This window comes from Falco peregrinus, chromosome 16 (genome assembly GCF_023634155.1).
Source record: "Falco peregrinus isolate bFalPer1 chromosome 16, bFalPer1.pri, whole genome shotgun sequence".
Lineage (NCBI taxonomy): Eukaryota > Metazoa > Chordata > Aves > Falconiformes > Falconidae > Falco > Falco peregrinus.
In genome coordinates this window covers 5052903-5067531 of record NC_073736.1, presented here as the reverse complement: position 1 = coordinate 5067531, position 14629 = coordinate 5052903, and the positions used below count along the sequence as shown (strand labels likewise).

General features: G+C 56.7%; 1 protein-coding gene across 1 annotated transcript in view; it reads right to left on the bottom strand.

Annotated features, from left to right (window-relative positions):
- The window catches only part of CNTN2 (contactin 2), a 30016-nt gene extending 19617 nt beyond the window's left edge, over window positions 1-10399 (bottom strand). The window contains exon 1 of the mRNA XM_005230346.3: window positions 10244-10399. The gene's annotated coding sequence lies outside the window, so the exon portion shown is untranslated. The remainder of the gene's footprint in view (window positions 1-10243) is intronic.
- Between the last annotated feature and the right edge of the window lie 4230 nt (window positions 10400-14629).

Below are 14629 nucleotides of genomic sequence, written 5' to 3'. Positions count from 1 at the left end.
TGAAACAAGTAGGAAAGAGTGTGGGAAAGCTAGATTTTGCCATTTTTAACAATAGCAGGCAATGAGGAGGTCGGGGAGTGCGGCATTGGCCATCCTCCCTCCTGGGAGGCTGGAGGCTCCTCCAGGCTGCTCCTGCCCCTCGGGCACCTTTCTGGGTGTATCAGCACTTTACACTTTCTGCTGTGTGAAATGGAGATGCTGCATTTGAGCGAGAGCAAATTGCCTCCTGCCTCCCCTGGGTGCTTTCGCCTAACCAAGCAGTGGTCCCGAGGGCTGAGCTGGGATCTGCACGGGAGGGTGAGCTGCGATGCCCTTCTGTGGGAATGCTGCTACCAGGGTCCCCCTTCAGCTACCTCCCCTGCGGCCGAGCAAAGCTGGTATCTTGTAAATATTAAGCTGATTTAAATTATTTAATTAGTTTTCAATTCATGATTTATGATCTAAACTACAGCTTTGATCCCCAGTTCCGCTGCTGGCTGCGGCTCCGCAGCTTCCCTCTTTGCACCTCAACCTCCCCATCCACTCTAACCCCTCATGTTCACATCGTCTCTTCTCAATCCCTTGTGTCCGTCCCTCCATGTCTCCAGAATCCTTCCCACGCACACAGATGTGTGTTTGCTCCTGAAATACTCGGGGCCCTTTCTGGAGGCGAGAAAGGCTTGGCGAGAAAGGCGCTGCGGCTTGGCAGGCTGAGGTGGGGTGTGGGGAGGCTCTTGGGGGGGGGGAGGACGGGGAGATGCTGCTGCTTTGCCCTTTTGAATCCAGCTTTAACTCCTTTGTAAAAAATCAGGAATGTGATAATGAGGGACAACTCCAGGTACAGCCCGCTTCAAATGAACACGTGAGAGGGTAATTTCGATGAGTGCTGACACTGTTTGCAATTAGAGGCTGGATGAAATAATCCTCTCGGATGCTGTTTTGCGGGTTCCTGACTGTCTCATCACCTGAGTGCTGCGATCAAATTGTGCCTGAGGGTCTGACGCTGCGAGGTCACACCTGGGGCTGCACTGGGACTTGGGGGCATCTGAAAGCCATGACCCTGAGCGGTGGATCCCACATCTGACTCTCAACTTCTCCAAAACACGGGCATGCGCTTTGCAGCTGATGTTTAGCCCTGTTCTCCATCCTTAGTTAGAAGAGGGCCCACGGGGATCTGGTCTTTCCCCCTTTCATAGGGTGTTTTGACAGTCACTCGAGAGCCTTCTGTTGTACTGAAAGGGGATCTGTCATCCCTGCTAATGGATGCTGTCATTAATACTTCCAGTAGCAAGGAGGCATGGGCACACTCGAAAACATGTGCATTAGCCCTTTCCTCTGGAGACCCTGGGACCTGGGATAACGATCCGTTATTGTAGAGGCAAAGAGCTACAGAGAGATTCCGAGTCCTCCTGAGCCTCTGGGAGAGGAGATGCTGCCTGGTCCAGCGCCCGCAGCCCCAGTTCTGACTGTGGAGCAGCAGCAGCATCCTTTGGAGGAGGTGACTCCAGCAGGACTCTGGGCACGGCGGGGCCAGAAATGGCTTTTGGTAGGAGATGGGCTTTAAGAAGAGGTGACATGGCCAGCACAGGCGAAGTGCTGTATATCACCAGAATAAATGAATGTAACTCGGTGTCTCATGGTTAGGTGATGAGATGAGCATTTGTGTGTAAGTGGGGCAGCTCCTGCCGCTGCAGCATTCCCCAGGGAAGGATTGCTCCCGAGGGTGGGCGATGCAGGAATTTGTCCTGTGCTGTGAGTGTCCCTTTTGTTAAGGACCGTCGCTAAGGCTAGAAGGGACATGCTTTTGATGTTTGCTGGATTTTGGCTTGTGAAACCAAGGTTAGGTACATTTTGCCCACCAGAACAGCATGTTTCAAGGAGTTGCAAGTGGTTTTATTGTGATGTAACTGTTCTCTTGTAAAACTGCCTGTGCTGCGGAGAGACGAGTTAGATGCAGGCTCTGGGTTTGGCCTTTCTTGAGCTTTTTTGGGTTCAGATCTGTTGGTGCCTCCAAGACCTGCAGCAGCTGCTGCTGCAGAAATCCTGGGCCACCCAAAAACCGTCCTAAGCAGTGAAGTCTCCAAGGTCCGAATGAGGACCAGAGGCACCCTCAGAGGGGTTCAGAGCCTCACGGCAGAGTTCAGCCCTCCCTAGGCTCATCAGTCAGCCCGTAACAGACACCAAACCCTGTCTGCAGCTCCTGGGGGAACCCTGCTCCCCGGTGAGGCTCGGGACCCGATGGAGGAGTGCTGCGGGCACCGCTTGCTCAGTTTGGTACCTGTCACCAGCTGCAGCAGAGATGTGTCCCAGAAACACTTCTAGCAATAGCTGGGGGGGTCCTGTGCACCCTTTCTGCTGCCCAGGGGGGTTTGGATCGCTCTTGGCATTTTACAGAAGTCCCACAGGCTCTGCCTCTGGCAGGTAATCGCCTCTGCTGTGCGAGCTGAGGGAGAGGAGCAGCATGAGCTGCACTCCCTGGGGAGGCTCCTGGCCACCAGCTACACCCTGTTGTCCCTGTCCCACCCTGTCACCCTCGCCCATCGCTGTCACCGCTGCAGGGACTGTGCAATGGGCACATTCCCTTGCCCCGGGCTCAGTGCTCCCTGTCTGCACCCCAGCATTGCTCTGAGGAGCCAGGCAGTGGGACAGCGGTAGGGGATGGAGTGGGGACTTGGAGGAGGGCTCTGTCCCCGGCTGTGCTCGCACAGGAGGAGCTGAGGCTGGTGCAGGAGGCTCAGAGCCTCCAGCCCAAGGCTGTGGGAGCAGATGGTGCTCACAGCCCGGCCTCCTTCCCTGCCGGCAGCTCCCTGCTGGGCCATGGCGATGCCACCCGCAGCCAGGGCTGGAGCTGGGGCTCTGCTGTCCGGATGCATTTGTTATTGCCCGATGGGCTGAGGCATTGGCACAAAGTGGGGACACGCTCTGCACGCTGCAGGAGGGCTTTGCTGTGGCCGGGTGAAGGGGACACACGCAGACGGGGACAGGTGGGGTGGATTAAGGCAGGTGTTTTCCGTTGGCTCGTCTGCCTGCCTGGCGTACCTGCCCTTGCTGCTGCTGCTGCTTTTACACCTGGGCCATGCAGGCAGCGGGCAGGGGAGGCATGGTGTCGTGGCTGTGGTCTTCAACAGCCCAGCTCAGGGACAAGGGAGATGGCCCGTGGCAGCGGGTCTGACCCCTGGGATGGGAGCAGAGCCACCACCGAGCAAGGAGCAGGGGGCTGTGCCAGAGCCCCCCGAGCCGGTGCCTCCGCCCTGGCCCTGTGCCCCAGGTGTGAGCACTTGCAGCCAGCCCTTGTTAGTGTAATTGCAGACACGGGGGGGCTTTGCCCTCCCGGCTCAGCGCAGAGACAGGAGAGTGTGATGGAGAGAGAGGTAAGGGGGGAAAGAAGAGAAGCAAATGTTTAGTTTGGGAGCATTCAAGCACCCAGAGGAGGATGGTGGGGAGCTGTAGGGTGGTGGGACCTGACCAGGAGGGTGTGGGTGCGGGGGTTTCCCCATTAGCGTGGCTGGGGAGGGTGGCCCGAGCTCCCTCGGGGCTGGGGTGGCTGCGTGCTGGCACTGTGAGCTTGCTCTTGTTCTTTGTGCAGTCTGCAGCCCTGGCTAGTTTGTGCTGCTGCATTGTGAGACTGTTGGCAGCTCCCACTTTGGGGTGCTCTGCCCCAGCTGTGGTCTTAGCTCCCAGCACAGCCTTTGTGTCCCTGTCGCCTCCCTGGCAAGAGCCCCCAGCACCCTGCCCGCCCCAGGAGCTGTACAATACACTGGGCTTCTAGAAAAGAAGTCAAGCAGCAAAATGCCAACCTAGGGGCAGCGCACCGTGCAAACGTGCTTTGCTTGCTGCTGGAAGCAAAGTTCGTTGTGTTTGCTGGGGTACCCCCAGAACTTAGGGGTGGGATTTTATTTGGGGTTTCGTTTGGTTTTGTTTGGGTCTGGCTCCGGTCCTGCTGCTTTCTGTTGAGTGGGCTCAGTGCTGTGGTCCTGCCTTGTGGGACCAGGCAGGAATGTTGCAGGCTTCCTCGCGGTGCTCTGCAAATCAAGTTACATCTGGAGCAATTCTGAATTGCCATATCCATGGAAACTAATGTGCTTCTCCCTTTGACATGAGCATCCAGAGCGATGCCATTCCTGTTCCCTGTGCAGAGCAGACTTGGTAGGGCTGGAGCCCGTGGTGTGTGCATGGGCCCTAATTAATTTTTTCAGAATGCAGCAGGCGGTAGGATTTGGTGTGTGAAATGGGTGGAGGGGCAGAGTCCCGTGTGTGTCCAGCGGTGCCTAAACCACCCGTGGCGGTGCAGCCTGCAGGGGGGAGCCAGGTGGCTGCCACGTGTACATCCCTACCCGTGGGGTACCCACGTGTGGGCTTGTCTGTGTGTGGGGAGGGGGGGTAGCACAGCTCTGGTGAGTGGTCAGTGGTGATTCCAGTGCTGCTGGGAGCGTTTAATACCCCCGGTGCCTGGGTGTGCAGGCAGCCTGGGGAGGAAAGGCTCTGGGCGTCCTTTTCCCAGAGCTGTGAGACCAACTGGGATGGGGATGTGCCAGGATGGGTGCTCTCACCCTGCACCAGCCCCTTGGCTGTGTCCTATCAATCACTGATTAATTTGATTGTACTAGAGCTGGCTTGGTAAGGATCAATATCTGATCAGTGGCTCCTGCTCTTTCCTCCCAAGGCGAGTGGAGGGGAGCAGCTCAGAGTGGTGGTGGGGGTGTGTGTCTAGGGAGGGAGGGCAGCTGAGATTATCCAGCATCCTGGAAAAGATGGGAGAAAAGTCTCTGTGAGGGGAGGGAAAGCCCTGCCCGTGGGACATGGGGAACTCTGCTGCAGTAAAAGCATCGCTGGCATGACTGGGGAGAGCCCTGTGCTGCCAGGAGGGGACGGAGGCTGCCATGCTCGTATCTTTTGCATCACTTGATGTTGGATGGACCCGTGCTCGAGCCAAGCGCTGGAAGGAGAGCCACGGCTCTCAGGCTGCGCTTCTCCCAGTGGATTATATGGGGTGTTACTGGACATCCGGACACCTGAGAGCAACTCCTGCTTAGGGCAGGGAGCGGTTTAGCTTCACCTGGGGGACAAAATAGGCCTGTCTAGTCCTCCTTGTCCTGGTCAAGGAGCAGGCAGGGTGCTGTGATACAATCCCAGCAGGACAGCTGCATTAAGGCATGGTTTTCAAGCACTCTGTTTTCACTGTGTCTTTTAAGTGCTTTTTCCTAATAATTGGTTGGCGCATTCATGTACATCACGGGTCAGGGCACCTCATTGTAAGAGGGTCTCAGTGGGAGTTTTCTTCTGGTTCCACCCCTCCTCAGACAGGCAAACCCCCTGTGCTTGTGCCCAGCTCAGCCCCTCTTTGTGCAAGAGACAAAGCCGGGACTGGGGTTCAGCCCAGAGGCACGGGCTGGGGGTGTCCGCAGCGCTCGGGACTGGTGGCTCTGGGAGGGGAGTGACTGCAGAGCTGAAACCTAGCCGTGATGAAACGGGTGACATTAAGTGGACCTTTATCGCTGTTCTGTTCTGTTGTGCAGTCTGAACTCTAGGTCTGAGCTTTGCAGTTAGTGCTTTTTTTGTTAGTTTTTGTTGTTTTTTTGTTTTCCTTCCCTGAACTGGCCAGATCCCATCTCTGGCTGCACCTTAGTGCCTTGGGGTGGTGGGACTGCAGCCTGAGCTGCGTGATCCTCTGCTCTGCTGCAATAAGCTCTTGGTAAATCCTCAGGGTTTTGGAGGTGAAGCGTTTGGTGGGACTGACCCGGAGGAGCTGGACCAGACTCATGTCACCTCCAGGCAAGACCTTGAGGTCCAGGGGTAGCGTTGCCAGGGTGGCTGCAGTAGCAGCTCAGCCCCAGGGAAATGCCATGGGGACCAGCACAGTGTGTCAGAGAGCAAAGGAGACAAACAGAAACAGCCAGGAGACCTTCCCATGGAGGCTTTACTGGGGAGGGGGTTTCGCTGCAAGTTGCCCACTGCCTTGCAGGCTGGGTATGAGCCTGGTGTTTGACCGAGACTGCCAGCATGCAGCTCCTAAGCTCTCCCTGAAGACTTGTATTTCAATCAATATCCTGAGTTGATAGCAGCTGGAAGGATGCTTAAAGTCTTTGAAAACAAGGCCACAAGTGACTCCAGTTTAGCACATGGGGTGTTTGAGAGATGTCTGCCTGAAATCCTGGTTAACACCCTGATTACAGTTGCTAAAGTTACAAATATGGTGCCCTTCTTACAGGCACTCCCCTGCAAAATCGCTGCATTGCAAACCAGTCCAAGCACAGCTGAGCACAACCTTGCAACCACTTTGCTTAGGAAATGCAAGTTATTAATCTGAGGTTGCCCGGGAGGGGATGCTGAGGTGGCCTGAATGCTGGCAGAGGGGACGGGAGCTGAAGTCTGACTGCGAGTGCTGCTATCCCCTCCCCAAAATAAAACTCCGAAATAAAGCTTCACACTGCAGGTTTTCCTTTCCTCTTGCAGCGCGGCACCACGCGTTGAGCACGCACAGCTGAGCTGTGGGGAGCTCTACCTAAACCCTGGGACATCCACAGAGCTTCCAGCCTCGCAAACCCACCCACTTTCTGCGATAAGTGCTACCGTGTCGTCAGCAGCAGAAACTCTTTGATGTGGCACCGGTATAAATAGCTCCCTACCTGCGACAGAGCCTGGCTCCATCCCCTCCCTTCTGCTGCCTGGTAAATAGCTTGGCAGGAGCTGGTCCTGGGGAGAGGCTTTAGCAAGGAAAAACAAGTGCAGAGCTTGGGAAACCTTCTGGCTAACGCGGGAAGGTGATGTGTTATATGGGGAAGCCCTAACACCCACCAGCCTGTCACACCGGCACTGGTGCTGGCTGCCCTGTTTGTGTCGCTGGGTAAAGTCATGCCAGCAGCAAGAGCCTTCCTGGGGGTGGGGGATGGGGGTGGGGGGGTCGTGCATGGCACCAGGCATTTGCCCCAGCCTCACAGAGCCCCTCAGCACTGCTGGTGCTTGTGCTGGCCATGCTGGGGGGTGCCCTATCCCCAGGCGGAGGGAGCTTCAGTGAAATGGTGCTAAAATCCTCTCCCTCCTAGGAGAAGGTTAGGGTTTCCTCTGCAATGGTGTCATATTTTGCTTCTTGGAAGGAATCATCCCTGTGTCCAACCTTCTCACCTGGCTTTGCTAAAGTGGTTTTGGTATTCAGTCTCCAAATAGCGCCAAGCTGCTCTCTTCTCTATACAAACCAGCAAGAACCAGCACAAAACATCTATCCCCCTTCCTTCCTCCATGGAGGCTCCCTGTTTTATGACTCTCCGGTGCAGGACTGACAGCTCTACAGGCTGTACAATAAATAATACATGTATTAATTTAGGACCTAGGCTGCTGAGGGGGGCTGGGTTCAGTATTTCACAAGCAGCTGTAGGGTTGAATACCTCTTGTGCTCCCTGAGGTCTTGGGACATCTCACTTGTGCTGAACATCCCTCTGGTAAAATCCTGGATGCTACAGCTGCGTTGTGGCAGTGGGACCGAGAGTGTTTGCCAGGGAGAAGAAAACATTTTGGGTTCAAGGAAGGAGCTTTTGTATCGTTTGAGAGTGGGCTTTGCTTCCTTGTCCGCTGAGACCTTTTCCTTCCCTACAGCTCCACAAGCATCCAAAGACATCTAGTGTGAGGAGAAGACAGAAAGTGTCTAGAAGGAGCCTGATGCAGCCTATCACAGCAGATTTTAATAAAGTTTCTTCCCTTTCATCTATGCTTTTTGACTCATAAAGGACTGAGTAAGCCTCTCTAGCCTCTTTCTGTGTATCTGCACTTTAACAGCACCTCTGGAATCCCCTGGTCAGTGCTGGGGTTTCCTGCGTGGTGCATGTGTTTGTATGACAGCCGACCTGGTGTGCTGGGGATGTGTGCAGCGATGCAGAGCCCTGGGCTTCCAGGATTGCCGTGAGCCCATCTCAAAATCTTCCTGGGCATCTGCGGTTCCTCATCCCTGGAATGCAGGGCTCTAGTGTGTGACACTGATTTAGGAAGGAGAGGGATGTGCATCCAGCTGTGCAGGATAACTACAGGCAGTGCTGCGTTAAACCAGTCTCCATGAAACGGAGCAAAACTCATCCCTGAGCAGAGGGGCAGTGCTCCGGGCTGGCCAGCATGGGTGAGCCTGGTGCTGGGAGCCAGCCCTCTGGGTGCTGAGCCTGGGGCTCTCTGGTTCCCACAGCCCTGAACTACTCGGCTGGGAAGCTGTCAGGAGGCTCCCTCGGGATGTGAGGTGTTCCATGACTGCCTGGGTTTGCTGCGTGCCCAGCACCTTCAAGGCAAAATCTCAAGGGTTGGGGTTGTGGCCACTGCAAGTAGACAAAGTGCTACAGGAGACCGTGGGGCTTGCAGGGGGTGCCGGAGGGAGGAGGCACTGAGGAACACGGGGAGATATCCGCCTCTCATTGGGGCCCATGACTTTTCCTGGATAATTTGGATTTTGGACATACATAAAGCATGCAGAGTGGCTGAACAGCCGGGCTGTTTAATGTACGTGAGCTCAGTCTCCACGTGGGCTCCCAGCTCTATGGGCCAGACCTTCCATGCACGGCATTTAGGTGCGTCTGGGGCGTGTGTGTGAAATAGCTCCCTAATGACATGGTTGGGTTCTCTGCCTTTTGTGATTTGCTTGTGGTAAGGCTGCAGGCAAGATAGTAACGCAGGTCATTAAATTCTCTGCAGGTATTTTGAGTGACAGAAGTCGTGGTTGCTCTGTTTGATAGTAATTGATCAGGTGATGGAGAAGAGCGTTCGCATCCCTTTGTCTCAATCTGCTTGCGCTCCAGGGAGGGTGTGCAGCCGGTCTTGGCATGACCCTCTCATTCTTTCTTTTCTTTAGTCTTGGGTAATTCTAATCTACCCCTGGAAAGTACAGTTATTTCTAGAAAGTTTGGGGCTTTCTTGTAGTAGCGAAGTAAGCAGCTTTTGGGGTTGGTGGTGTTGCTGACGGGTGTGCTCAGTACCCAATACATGGCCTTGAGAGGTTCATCTGTGGATGCAAAGCTGCTCTTAAATCTCATGCAAGTGCCTGTGCTTCAGCTTTGTATCCCCAGAGCTTGTTGTGGACGTGCCTGGAGATGGCCTGGGAGAAGCAAGAGATGTTCTCAGGGTTTGGCTAAAGCCCTGGGCCGGGGTTGTGCTGGGGAGGGCTCTGGCTGCTCCCAGCTCTTGGATGTAGAGGCTGCTGCCTCCCATCCTCAAAGCAACTAGTGTTTCCTTGGAGAGATGACAATCTCTCATGAATACTGCCCAGTCTGGCCAGAAAAATAATGCTGAGGCTCGTGGGAGTGGTGCAAGCCTGGGGGTGTCAGTGGGCCAGCATGGGTGAGATGCAAAGGGAGGAGGGAGCTCGGGAAGTTTTGGGACTGGAGCCCTGTGCAGCACAGCCCAGCCCGCCCTGCCACCGGCTGCTTCCCCATCCGAGCATCCGTCCCGCTGCGAGTGGGAAGGAGCAAAGCGGTGCCCTGCCTGCCGGTGCCTCCCCGTGCCCACCCTGGGGTGGGCAAGCTCTCGGCCGTGACTTTGCACTGAGCCCCTCTGGCTCCCCGCTGCCCTGAGACGCTGCAAAAGCCCGGCCAGCCTCAGACACAGCAAATACCCCGTGAGCCTGGAGCAGCCCCGTCTCCCACCTCTCACTTGGGATCTGCCCTCACGGGGGGTGCCTAGGGAAGGGACTTGGGACGCCACAGTCTTCCTCATCCTCCCTCCCTGCAGTGGGAACTGGGGTCTCCTGGGCTGCTCTGGGCTCTGACAGCCTGTGCTGGTGGTGCTGAAGTAGTTTTGTGCAGCAAAAGCTCTGCCAGCCCCCCCACCTCTCCCAGGCGCCACGTTCGAGATGCCTGACCCCACCAGCAGGCTCTCAAAGTGCCTCTAGCCAGAACGCACCAGGAAAAAGCACAATAGTAATAAATAATAATAAAAATACTCCCAGACGTATTCCATAAGAGACATTTCTGCTGACAGCCGTGTCGACCTCGGCCGCTCAGCCCCTGCCACAAGTGACACAGCCGTCGCCCCCCCTTCCTTCCAACTCCACCCCCGGCTCCTCTCCAGCGCAGGCAGAGCCTGCATCGCCTGCAAAGCCATCACCCGCCGAGAAATGCCCAAACCAGCCCCCTGCCCCTGCCTCCCCATCCCTGCCGGAGGTGAGTGGGATCTGGCAGGTTCTCTCCTGCCAGAGCAAAGGCGAGCACGCCCGCAGGTTGGCTCTGATGGGGAATGGTGCCCTGAAACCCGGAGCCTCCTTCTTCCCTCTTGGCCGGAGGACGAAGGCGCTTACCTTGTGCGGGATGGTTGCGTGTGCATGAGCTGGGGCTCCGCGGCTGCCGGCGGCTGGGCTGCGAGGCAGTGCTCGGCTGGTGCCTGCCCGAGTGTGGATGTGTGTGCCCAAAGCCACTGCAGCATCTCTGCATTAGGATGTGCTCCTCCCTCTCCTCCCTCCTTGCGTGCGCGCTCCCTCGCTCGCTGCCAACCACCACGCTGGTCCCTGGAGAGGGTATTTTTTTCCCTCTGCCTTTACCTCACTTGCCACAGTCCAAGGACCAGTCAGGGAGGCAGAGCGACTTGCAGCATCATGCATAATTCATGCCCTTCCTCAGCCTCCCTGGCTGCTGCTCCCACCAGTCCCCAGCAGAAACCCCTCATCCGCACCGATCGCCGCCGGCTCCCCCCCAGTCCCTGGGGCTGGAGCAGGTGTAGGCCTGGGGGGGCAGCTGGGGGACCCAGCGGGGGTCTGAGCCTGTGTCTGTGGGGTGGAAGCAGGAAAGGGATTAGCCTCAGCTGGGGGTGTCTCGGCAGGGATACCCACCTCTGTGCAGCGTGTGCATGTGTCTGTATATATGCACACCTCCGTGCCTAAATAAATCCATCTAAATGTATACCCACGTAACCAGGCTTATCCGCGTGCTAGGGAGATGGGTTCACAGCAGAATGTTGGGATGCTCCACTGAGCCGAGCGTGGCTGTCATAGGTGGTACCCGACTGTGCCGCACGGGGAGGATGGGGTTTCCTCGCATGTGACCGAGCGAGTGGCTCTGCACGACGCTCAGCCAGGGGACACGGGGCTGGCAGCCTGGGTTGGCTTGGGGTTTTGGGGTGCTGGAGCCACTTTTGGCTGTTGCGGTGGTCCGAGGGGCTTAGGACTGGGCTTGCCTGCATTGTCAGTGCTCTGCAAAGAGGAGCTGTGCCCCTTGCGAGGCGGCGCGCAGAGCCCTGCCCGGTGAATATTTGCAACCGTGAGATCTTTGCTGTTTTCTGACTGCTGAGGGAGGTCTGTCTGGGTGGAGCGACGCTGTAAGGTGTGCCGGGGGATGCTCCAGGACCTCCCCCATGCTATCCTGCAGGCACTGAGGTTTGGGGGAAAGAGATGCTGCTGAGCAAGCTGAGGTGCGAAGGGCCCCCGTGGTGCGGGGGTTCGCCGGTGGGCAGGTCGCTGCCAGGCTGTGCGATGGGAAGCGGAGGATTCGGGAGCGTGGCAGCGACCACCCTGCACTCTCCATCCCTCCCAGCTCCAGCCCAGACCTGTTAATGATGTAAGGAGATCAACGGGCGCTGGGGCTGTCCACAGGTTAATGGCCTGCAATTACAGAGGAGTAATTAAGGCATCAGTATCTCTATTGATTGGCACAGCTCCAGTGGTCTAGGCTCCTCCAGCAAATGGGTGCAGGCAGGAGAGTGCCTGGTGGAGTGGAGCGCATTGCCGGTCCCGTCTCCCTTCCCCTTGCCCAGTTTGCTCCGTTTTCTGCTCCCTGCTGCCGTTTTGGGGTGAGGTTGGGAGAAACCGGCCACAGCCCTCGCCTGGGACAGCAGACACTTTTGGTGGACAGAAAGGAAGAACAGGGCTGAATCCTGACGGCTGGCAAAAGGATTAACGAAGGGAAACCCAAGAGAGGATCCCAGCCCCATCCCCAGTGGAGGGAGGGGGACCTGCCCTCTGCCCCTCTCCTCTGTGTCTCTGCTCTCAGCAGCTCTCCGGGGGTCTCTCCGCAGGTGACAAGGGCATTGGTGACCTCTTGGGTGTTCGTCCTGGGGCAGACATGTACTGAGACTGCTGCGACAGTGCTGGGGGAGGAAGCAGCTCTGTAAGGGCTCCCTTGGATATTCCCAGTGCCGGCACCGGATGGCTCTTAGCTATGGTAATGGGCAGTAGGCTGGAGCTGCCTCTCCGAGGAGGAGGAGGGTAATTGGAGGCAGTCTGTCGGCATTGATCCAGCCCTGCCACCCGTCCAGGCAGGCAGAGGTCAGGGAAGATATGGGTGTCATTATCGTGCCATAAAAAGGGACGAGCGCTAATGCCTGCATGTCTCCCCCTGTATCGATCATGAGGATGAGGATGGGTCCATTGGTGCTTGCTCCTGGATGATAAAAACCGATGGGAATGATGGAGCAGCCGCCTGCGCAGCCCTGTGTGAGGCTGCCTTGGGCCCCGGTGGTTCCCGTGGATCTGGGCAGTGGGAAATGGTGACTGAGGGATCGGAGGGGCCCTTGGGTTCCAGCTACCTTGAATTTCTGCATCAACAGCCAAGTGCGACTCCTTACCCGTCCTTCCTTGGGGCAGGGGCTGGGGGTGGCTGGTGTCCCCGTTGCTGGTCTGCACTGGGGAGGTCTCCTACGTTGGGCAAAAGGTGCTTTTTGGATTTTTCTCACTGCCGTTCAAGTAAGCAGTGTGGAGGGGGTGGATGAAGTCCCTGCTGTGGCACTGGAGTAGGAAGCACTAATACTTTCATCCTATTAGCGAGGGCCGCAGCAATTACATCTTCATTAGCCAAATAGGCTCTGCTTTTTTTCCCCTTTCCTTCAGCCCATTCTCGTCAAGGCTTTGCACCAGGGAGCCTCTGTAAGAGCACTTCAGAGCCTCGGGGGCAGGAAAGGCTGGGGAGTGCAGGATTGGCCCCGGGGGCAGGCATCGCTCTCATCTGCTGGGATGTGCTGGGTCGGGATTGGGAGGGGAGTAGGGTTAAGCCCTGGCTGGTGCTCCTGTGTGTTTGCTGGGCCATGAGGGCTTTTTTCTCCAGCGGCCATCGCGTGCTTCCAAAGGGTGTTCGTGCTGCAGCCGGCATGGCAAGGGTGCAGAGCTGCAAATCTCAAACGTGCCAAGCCAGCATCACAAGTATGTCCAGGTAACGGGGCAGCCATTGCTCCTTTGTGCCTCAGTTTCCCCACTGGAAAGGATACCGTTGCCCACACCGAGGCCTCACTGGCCTCTGAGATGGTCAGTGAGGGCTTTGCGAGGAGCGATGCGCTCCTGGCCGGGTTGCTGGGAGCAGACAGTGCTGCTCTGGGGGGTTCCCCTAATGCTCCTGGTGGGCTGGCAGCTGTGTGCAATTATTGAAAACCCTGTTGACAGCTAGGAGGGAAGTTAAACTCCAACTTTCACAGCTCTCCCCTGGAAGACAGACGTCAAACAGGGCATCGGCTGAAATCCCAGTAGTGTGGTCTGTCTCTTGGGAGACTGGGCTCTCCTCCCTGTGGTGGGTGCCCTGCCTGGTGCTGCCTGGCCTGGGGGCTGCCAGCCCACCCACCCATCAGGCACCGTTGGGCTGGCTGGGCTCTGCACCTGGAAGGGTGATGTGCAGCGAGATGTGCCGGTGCTGTGCATCCCTGCCTGGGTCGCTGCTCTCACCCCATTCACCCGGCATCCCTCTGATGGTCTTGTCCCAGCACTTTGAGCTGCTCCCAGCTTTCAGCCTCTACCGGGTTTTAATGAACAATGTATTAATGCTGTTTAATGCAGCTGAGCAGATCTGGCTGTGGGTGGGAGATGTCAGAGCACCCAGAGCAGAGGGGCTGTAAAATACTTGTGGGGAGAGCTGCCCTGCCGGGGCCAGGTCATCCCTGCAACCTGCTGGGGTGCAACAAGAGTGGAGACCTGCTGCTCCCCAGACCCTTTCTGCAACCTCTTGTAAACGCAGGAGCTGCTGCACTGAGCTTGCACAGGCTTTGGGAACTGTCCTCTCTGCCCTGAGCCCACAGATGAGACGAGCTGGAGGGTGGAGGGCTGTGCTGGAGGGTTTTCTCCCTTTCCACCACCCTGGCTGCTGCTTTCATGGGATTGTTTAGGTTGGAACAGACCTTTAAGATCATGGAGTCCAACCGTGCAGTCCTGCGCTGAGCTGAGCTCTGCACCTGGCTGTTGGGCGATGCTTCTGAAAACAAAGCATCCCTGGTGCCTTATTGCGGCCAGCTCTGGCCCAGAGCTTGTGCTGCTTTGCCCAGATAAACCAAGGACTAACAAAACAGTCTTGCAGGGTAGCGAAGAAGATGCTGAGGTTTTTGAACGACTCGGTCAAATTTTCTCCAGCAGAAGCCCTGCGCTGCATCTCTGCAGTGGTGTTCGGGCTGGGCAATGCTTCCCCCTCGGAGGGTTTTGGGGGAGCAGCCTATGGAGCAGCTTCCCCTCCTGGGGCGGGCTGTGAAGCGGGGGGATGCTGGGGACCCGCACGGTTTTGCAGGTGAAGGGCTGCGTTTGGCGAGCGCTCACCCAGTGCTGGTTTGGGGGGTGTGCAGTGGCTGCGCTTTTACCTTTGGAAAGCCAACGGAAATTAATTGCAGGCTTAGTGTGAGTTTTGAACAATGTTTTATTATATGTTTAGTGTTCTCTATACAAAAAAATCCAGTCTTTTCTTTTTACAGTGATTCAAAAAAATGATATCTGAGTATTTTGGCC